General features: G+C 48.0%; 1 protein-coding gene across 1 annotated transcript in view; it reads left to right on the forward strand.

Annotated features, from left to right (window-relative positions):
• The first annotated feature begins 6937 nt into the window (after positions 1-6937).
• The window catches only part of dgkzb (diacylglycerol kinase, zeta b), a 22084-nt gene continuing 21521 nt past the window's right edge, over positions 6938-7500 (forward strand). The window contains exon 1 of the mRNA XM_086302256.1: positions 6938-7500. This exon is cut by the window's right edge and continues 2076 nt beyond it. The gene's annotated coding sequence lies outside the window, so the exon portion shown is untranslated.

Below are 7500 nucleotides of genomic sequence, written 5' to 3' on the forward strand. Positions count from 1 at the left end.
GTGTTTCCCGGGTGAGAGGGAGCTGCAGTGATGCAGTTATGGATCTGATGTGATTGTGTATTTACTGCTCACATAATTAGTTTACTCGCCGTCCTCTCGCTCTGAAAGCTAATCGCTCACTCTCTCCGTGTCTGGGCTCAGTTTCCCTCGCTGTGAAAGCAGAGCAGCCGGCGCTCCTGAAGCCGGCATTATTTAAAGGGAATCTGATACGGAGGAGTAAAGGATTAAGCAGGAAGAGAGGAGCCTCCTCTCGTGCACAGCATCAGATCAATACAGGAAACACTTTTTATCCTCCGCTTTATGTCCGAGCTCCAGGAGAACACAAACGACCCAGTGACCAATCGGAGATAAGCCTCGCCTTACCTGAAGCTACACACCTGTTGTTCTAGCATGCTGGAAGCCTCTCAGTAAAGTTTAAAGCAGCTGCACCTTATTAAAGTCTGCCCCCTGGTGCTGACTTTAATGTTTGCGCTGGGTGATGACAGAAAGCCGCTTTAACCTCCTAGGACCTGGCGTCCACATATGTGGGCCTCACATTTTGATATGCACACTTACAGGACATCATATAAACAAATATCCTCATGTGGTTCTCATTTTTCTTAAAAACAAAATCTGGTAATTCTTTGTTTTTACATTCATCAGGTCCCAATCAGCCCAAATAACAAAGAAAAATTAAAAATGCTGCTGTGAAAGAGTTCGGGTCTTAGGAGGTTAAAGGACATTTTTGTACTGTCTGTTACTGCAGACCTGTTTCTGCCCTGGGTCAGGCACTCATGTGCTGCACGACTGATCATTTCTGCAGTTAGAAGATCTTTTGAAGCCCAGCTGAAGCCTTTCATTCCAGCTCGGATCATCACTTTAACCACTTCCAGCTGAAGCTTTTGATCATTTTAATCCTTACAATGAGAAAGAAAAATGGACTAAAGCACGTCAGAAATGCAGGTTTTTTAACTAGAAAGTCTTAATTTAATTATGTCTGTTTGTTTGTTTTTATGTAAATATTTGAACTAAATCACAACATAAAAATTCAGTTTTTATTAATTTATTAGAAGTGGCCCACCTGCAGTACCGTCACAGCCCACTGGGGGGCTGCAGGCCACACGTTGGAACCACCAGAGGGACTATTCAAGCACAAAGCAGCATTGTTTCTACGTGCTTCTGTTTCTTAAACAGACAGCGTGATTTATTTATTCATATATGGGGTGGTGGGGTGGCTGTAGCTCAGGTGGCAGAGCGGGTCAGCCACTAATCAGAAGGTCGGTGGTTCGATCCCAGGCTGCCTCCTGGCTGCTTACCAAATATCCTTGGGCAAGATACTAACCCCGTGTTTGCCTACTGGTGGTGGTCAGAGGGCCCGGTGGCGCCAGTGTCCGGCAGCCTCGCCTCTGTCAGTGCGCCCCAGGGTGGCTGTGGCTACAACGTAGCTTGCTATCGCCAGTGTGTGAATGGGTGGATGACTGAATGTAGTGTGAAGCGCTTTGGGGTCCTATGGACTAGAAACACGCTATACAAATGCAGGCCATTTACCATATAAGTGTTTTACTGTTTCTGTAGAGGACTTTGATCAGCTGTTAGTTTGAGAGCTGCTGCTAGAAGCAGAGGAAGACGTGAGCGGTGGAGGAGCTCAGCGCTGGCAGTAATCTGCTGAGCGAGCAGGTCGATGATCCGGCCGCAGCAGGAGGCGCTGATCTTTTAAGCCTCTTCCAGGTTTCAGGTCTGTCTGCTTATGTAAGCGCAGCAGCGGGGAGGACGTCAGGAGCGCTCGCAGGACGGAACGCGTCAAACGCCACAAGCCTCGTCAGAGCAGATCTGTTCTGCGTGACGGGACGTTCCAGGCTGATAAATCGGCTCTGGAGGACGGAATACTGCCGATGACTTAAAGTTTAAATGAACGGCGCACATACTGCAGTTCCTCTGATGTGCAGCAGAGGCAGCAGTGAGTCAGTCCCCATAAACATGTTTGCAGCCTGATGCACAATAATTTGAAGTTTGCATTATTATGTTTTTTTGTGTCCCTTCATCAGGAGATCATGTGACAGCTGCAGGGAGTCACGTGATCTGAAAGTGTGTTTGCAGATATATATTTTAAATCTGACTTTTGATAAAATGACATCGCTCCGGTTGCCAAGCTGCTCACAGCGTAGAAACGACAAAAGCAAGAGAAGCTGATTATTTGACGACATCTCATCATCTAATTAGCGGCGGCGGGACTGGGGTTTCAATGAAGACAAAGAGGAGCACGCTCAGTGCATGTTTGGACAAATTAATATGCGGCCTGGCTTCCTGTTTTTCTTTTTTTTAAAAATTGGATCCATAATGCAGCAGCGGCCGGGCCTTGAAGTGTTAATGAAGAGTATTCTGGGATGTTGGAGTGGGGCCGGCGGCTCCATTCATCTCCAGGTGATCACAAAAGGACGCCTGAGCAGCGGTTCCCGGGCGAGCCGGCCCAGGATCGGCCACTCGGCCCGTCCTGCAGCGCAGGGCGGCGTGATGCTGCTCTCAGATCAGATTTATCTCCTGGGTTATTTTAAAGCAGCGGCAGCAGCAGCTTAGTGCCTCCCTCCTCGCTCTGCCTGTCAGTGCGTCTCTCCTCTTCATCCCTGCAGGACCGCCTGATGCCTCCTCTCAGGTTGTATCGAACTGAACTCGCCTGTCGCCGTCTGCTCTTTCTCTTTAGCTTCTCGTGTTTTTGTGGCTGTGAAGAAGCTGGTTTAGTTGTGTGTTAAGCTGCTGGACCACCTCAGCTGTGTGTGGCGTTAAATCAGTGGCAGATTGCACTCGTTAGGCTCCTGTTTGCTCCAGCAGGTGTTTTTACTGCTCTGCTCTCAGGTGTATCTGCTGTTTGTCTGCTAACCGGTGCTGTACCTTCACACCAAAGTGCCCGACAGCTGAGAGCCCGGGCTGAACACTCGTTTTTTTCCACCGTAGGATCTCTGTGATGTCACAGAGAGAGGATATTCTTAAACGTGCATGTTGTGACGTAACAGGATGGATTTCTATTTAAAGCTTTGCAGGAAGGATTGGCCAAAGTTGAAAAAGTGCGCCAGAAACAGGAAACGGTCTTCGTTTCCATGGTTTCACTAATGCTCAAAGAAAACGGCGAGCATTTGAAAACAAGTTGGCGTCTTCCAGGAAAACTACGGGAACCTCTTTGTGACCCCCAGCAGCCACTGACTGACCAATCAGGGCCCAGATGGGCTCTTACTCCCCTGAGCCCGCAGCATCATGTCTAACGTGGACTGTGGTCACACGACTGCAAAACCTGACCCGACCTCTGACCTCTGCAAAGTCACGATCCTCATCTTCTCAGAGACTCGCCCCCTGCTGGACAGTGGAGCGAATGTTCGCAGGACCAAGTCACCTGCGGGACCTCACCTGTGGCGGCGACATGTGATTACTGGTGTTCGCTCGGTGACAGACGAGGCTGCTCGCTCTGTGGTTATTCTCAGTTTGCACACGCAGAGCAAACCGGCCCCACACAGGCACAGGTTTCCATTTATAGCACAGAGATTAAACTTTATTTATAAAACCTTTATTGAGATTAAACGGTTCAGATTACATCACTGAGACGTGTGCTCACGAGCAATCACAGCAACAGCTTCAAAGTGGCCCTTTCCATCCTCGGACGAGCAGAGCAGCTCTGCTTTGTTTTATGCAGCCTTTCAGGTCGACCCTGTCCCCCTTTCTTGTGATTGGCTGCCCCTCTCTGTGACATCATCGAGATGCAACAGTAGAAAGAAACTGGAAAAAAAGAGTGTTCAGAAAAACCAGCATGGCAACAAACAAATACCAACACAAAGCCCGATGTCAGGATGTGTCCTTCCATCTTTGATATACAGTTTGTGTTGGTTATGACACGCCTCCACGGGACGTTTGACACAGACGAGCAGCTGATGCGCGACACGTGGAGGCTCCAACCTCAGCTTCTTATCGTGCGTCAGGTTTTGGTTACTGGAAGCTGCTTTCTGTTTCTGTTGCCATTGACTGACAGCAGCAGACAGACTCGTCTATTTATAGAAACACCTCCTCACTTACCTGTTACCTGTCTGAGCGGTCAGGTGACCCGGTCGGCAGTTACACAGGTAACGTGACACCGAGGCAGCAACAGGTGATCAAATACTCGAGTACGAGCTCCAACACGCGAGGGGAGACGTGGACGCGGTTACTTCAGGCTCTGCTGCAGACGGAGGGTCTCCCTGAGCGGCTGATAAAACACGTCTGCACAGCGCGTGCGTCAGAATCAGTACAAGAAACCAGTCTCCTCATTTCTATCCTCGGGCAGAACGTGACCCGGTGATGGAAACACCCTCAGGGACCAATCAGAGATAAGCCCCACCTTCATCTGAGGCTACACACCTTCTTTACCGTCTTGTGCCATGCAGCATGCAGAGCCACGCTGCACGTGTTTCAGTGACGGAGGTCTTTAAAGTCAGAGTATGGGGAGGCATAAAACTCTGCCCCCTGGTGGTGAGTGTAAAGTTTGCACAGGGTAATTACAGAAAGGAGAAAGGACGAACTGGCATGAACATTTTTATACTTTAAACCTTTTTCTGCCCTGAGGAAGCTAAAACAGCGCCCCCTGGTGGCTGTGCACCACTTAGACCACCTAAAGAAACCGTTTAAACCTGTGATTTCTCGCCATGCACAGGTGTCATGAAGCCTGAGCATCAGGCTGTGAACATGTTAGACATGGCAGTCTGTGGAGGCTGACTCACTGCTGCCTCTGCTGGACATCAGAGGACCTGCAACTTCCTGTTGTAGTGTGGCTCCTCCTCCTGATTTTAAAAGCGTGGCTTTTTAAAACCATGTAGAAAGTAAAACCTGAACGTCTGCTCTCTGCAGTAAAAGCACCGTCTGCTGACAGCGATGTCAGCGTCACGTCTAATTACCGCACTATTTGTTTACAGGGCGAGAAGCCAGCAGGTAGTCGTGGCGGTAATTACTGCTGTTGTGTGTGTCACAGCGGCGATGACAGGTCCCTGTTGTCGTGCCGCTCCCTGTGGTGAAAAGCCCACACTCCCTCTCTGCCTCGTTTATAATTCATGCTGCTCTGGTCCTGGCGGGTCAGGCCGGGGGGGGTAACCCGAGCTCATCTCACACAGCCGGCACCGGGCGGTCCCATCAGAGGCCGGCGTGTGGTGTGACGCAAAACGAGGCCTAGTTTTGATTTCGATGCGTTCCGGTAAGTCAGAGCGGCCCGTGAAAGCCTGCGGAGCCACTAAATGGTGCTGGGGGCAGGAAATCTGCCTCACCTGTGCACTTCCTGCTGTCACAGCAGCGTTTGTGATGAGGAGCCGGGTGGTTTCAGAAATGTTACTGATCCTATGACAGAGAACACACAGGCCTGACATCCTGAACACACACAAGTGCTGCTGTGCGTGTGGGCGGTCCTGGTTCTGCTCGCCAACGTGGGTCGTGATCCAGGACCGCCATCAGCAGCTGAGCCAGGGGCTGGTCAGAGAGGAGGTGTTGTTGTTGCAGATTTTATGGATTTTAGTGCGTCCTCTTCCTGTTTATCTGTTCTTGCTGTGTCTACGTCAGTGTGACCCTCTCCAGCAGCTCATCGTCCTCTGTTCTCATCATCACCGGTGAGGAAACGCAGCCCCCTGATTTCTCTGGGCTTATTTTTCCCACCTGGACTGCAGATATCGAGGCAGATAGTTTACAGATTTGAAATAAGATGATAAAAGTGGAAATTCAGCTTGGCAGGCAATTTATTTCTAAGCACTTTCAGAAAACTCCCAGCTGCCGTACACCTGACATGACAAACAGTAAGCACAAACAATCAAATCAGCACATTAGATTAAATTAAAGCAGGAAAGTCAGAGTCACACTGGGTCAAAAGCCAAGGAATAAAAATGGGTTTTAATTAGGGCTGCCACGATTAGTCGACTATCAAAATCGTCGACGACTGATTTAATAGTCGACGCGTCGTTTGAAGCTTTGTAAGATCACAAAAGACGCAGGAATAAGTAGCAGGATTTAAGAGTGTAATAACGGACTGAAACAGAAGATGGCAGCACTGCATGTACAAGGATGCCAGCTGCCGTTAAACCCCGAAGAAGTAGCTCTGTCCCAGAATTCATAGCGCGGCCCAGCTCAGTTTCCAACAATGGCGGCAGCTAGTTAGTTTTAATATTACTCTTATTATTCTTTCTGGGTCACAAAATAAACGTTTAACATATTTTCAGGCGAGAATGTAGCTGTGTAAACCTCAAATATCTGCTCAGTTTATCAGGACACCACATATTTTCAAAAGCGCTCCGACGTTTTCGGAGACGTCTGTTACCCACTAGCTCGATAGCTAGCCGGAGCTAGGCTAACTAGAGCCGTGAGAACACCGGACTCCCGGCAAATCGTTTTCAAACCCACCGCCGTCTTTCGCTACTCAGGTTAAACATGATATATGAGTCACTTAGATAACTTAAAATGTTGTTGTTTGGCTTTTTTCAGTGTTTTATTTGTTCCTGAGTAAATCGGTTTGGCTGAGATTAAAGTTATAGTTTTTACACAGCTGAATAAACATCAAGCAGACAGCTGATTATCAGAAGTGTGAGATGCTCCAGAATTTACTCCGGTGTCCTGTTATATTTTAGATAGCAAGGAGTTTATTAAACTTCACCGAAACAATCTGCAAATTTCATTAAAATTCAATAAACTATCATCTTGTCTTTATTTTTAGTTAGCACCTTAAAAGCTTAAAGCTGTAAGCTAATGAGAGTTATATAAGAGCAGATGCTGCTGGTGCAATAAGCTGTAGGTCCAATGGATGATGATCTGACTAGTCGACTATCAAAATAATCGTTTGTGGCAGCCCTAGTTTTAATGCATGCTTTAATAAATGGACAATGGAGGGACCTCTCTGATGTGCAGGGGCAGGTTAGCAGCTCGTCAGCTGACCTGAGAAACATGGGGGGGCAGTAAGGATGAAGGTGGGGGCAAGACCGTTTAAGCCTTTAAAAACAAACTCTAAGATATGCAGGCAGCCAGTAGAGTGAAGCCAGGATGGGAGTTATGTGCAGTCGTGCAGCAGCAGACAAGAGAGTATTACAGTAATCCAAACGAGATGAAGTAAAAGCATGGAGTACTGTTTCGAAATGCAGTCTGGATAAAATAGGTCTTACCTTTGCTGAGCGCCTTAAATGCTAAAAACTGGACTTGACAGAGCCCTAATTTGCAGGTCCAATTTAAAATCAGTCCACCTTAAAACCAAAGTTAGTTTCAACAAGTTTAAAATACTCTGCCAGGGGTCCCAAATCAAAAGAGGAGGGATCACAACCAAAAAACGACCAAAAACAATCACCTCTGTTTTGCTTGAATCAGCATAACAGTGGAAGGTTGTTCCATGCCTTCTAAGGACGGCTGCCAAAGGCTGTAAATACAATGAAAAAGTCAGAGGCCCTAGAAATGAGCCCTGTGGGACCCCAAACTGAAGATGCTGTGGTCTACATGGTCACATGTGATTGGTCAGTAGACTGGAAAGCTTCCAGAAAATCAGCG

This window comes from Aulonocara sp. 'chitande type north' Nkhata Bay, linkage group LG7 (assembly GCF_057382095.1).
Source record: "Aulonocara sp. 'chitande type north' Nkhata Bay isolate Kocher_YH1m ecotype deep benthic linkage group LG7, A_spYH_male_GT1.1, whole genome shotgun sequence".
Taxonomy (NCBI): Eukaryota; Metazoa; Chordata; class Actinopteri; order Cichliformes; family Cichlidae; genus Aulonocara; species Aulonocara sp. 'chitande type north' Nkhata Bay.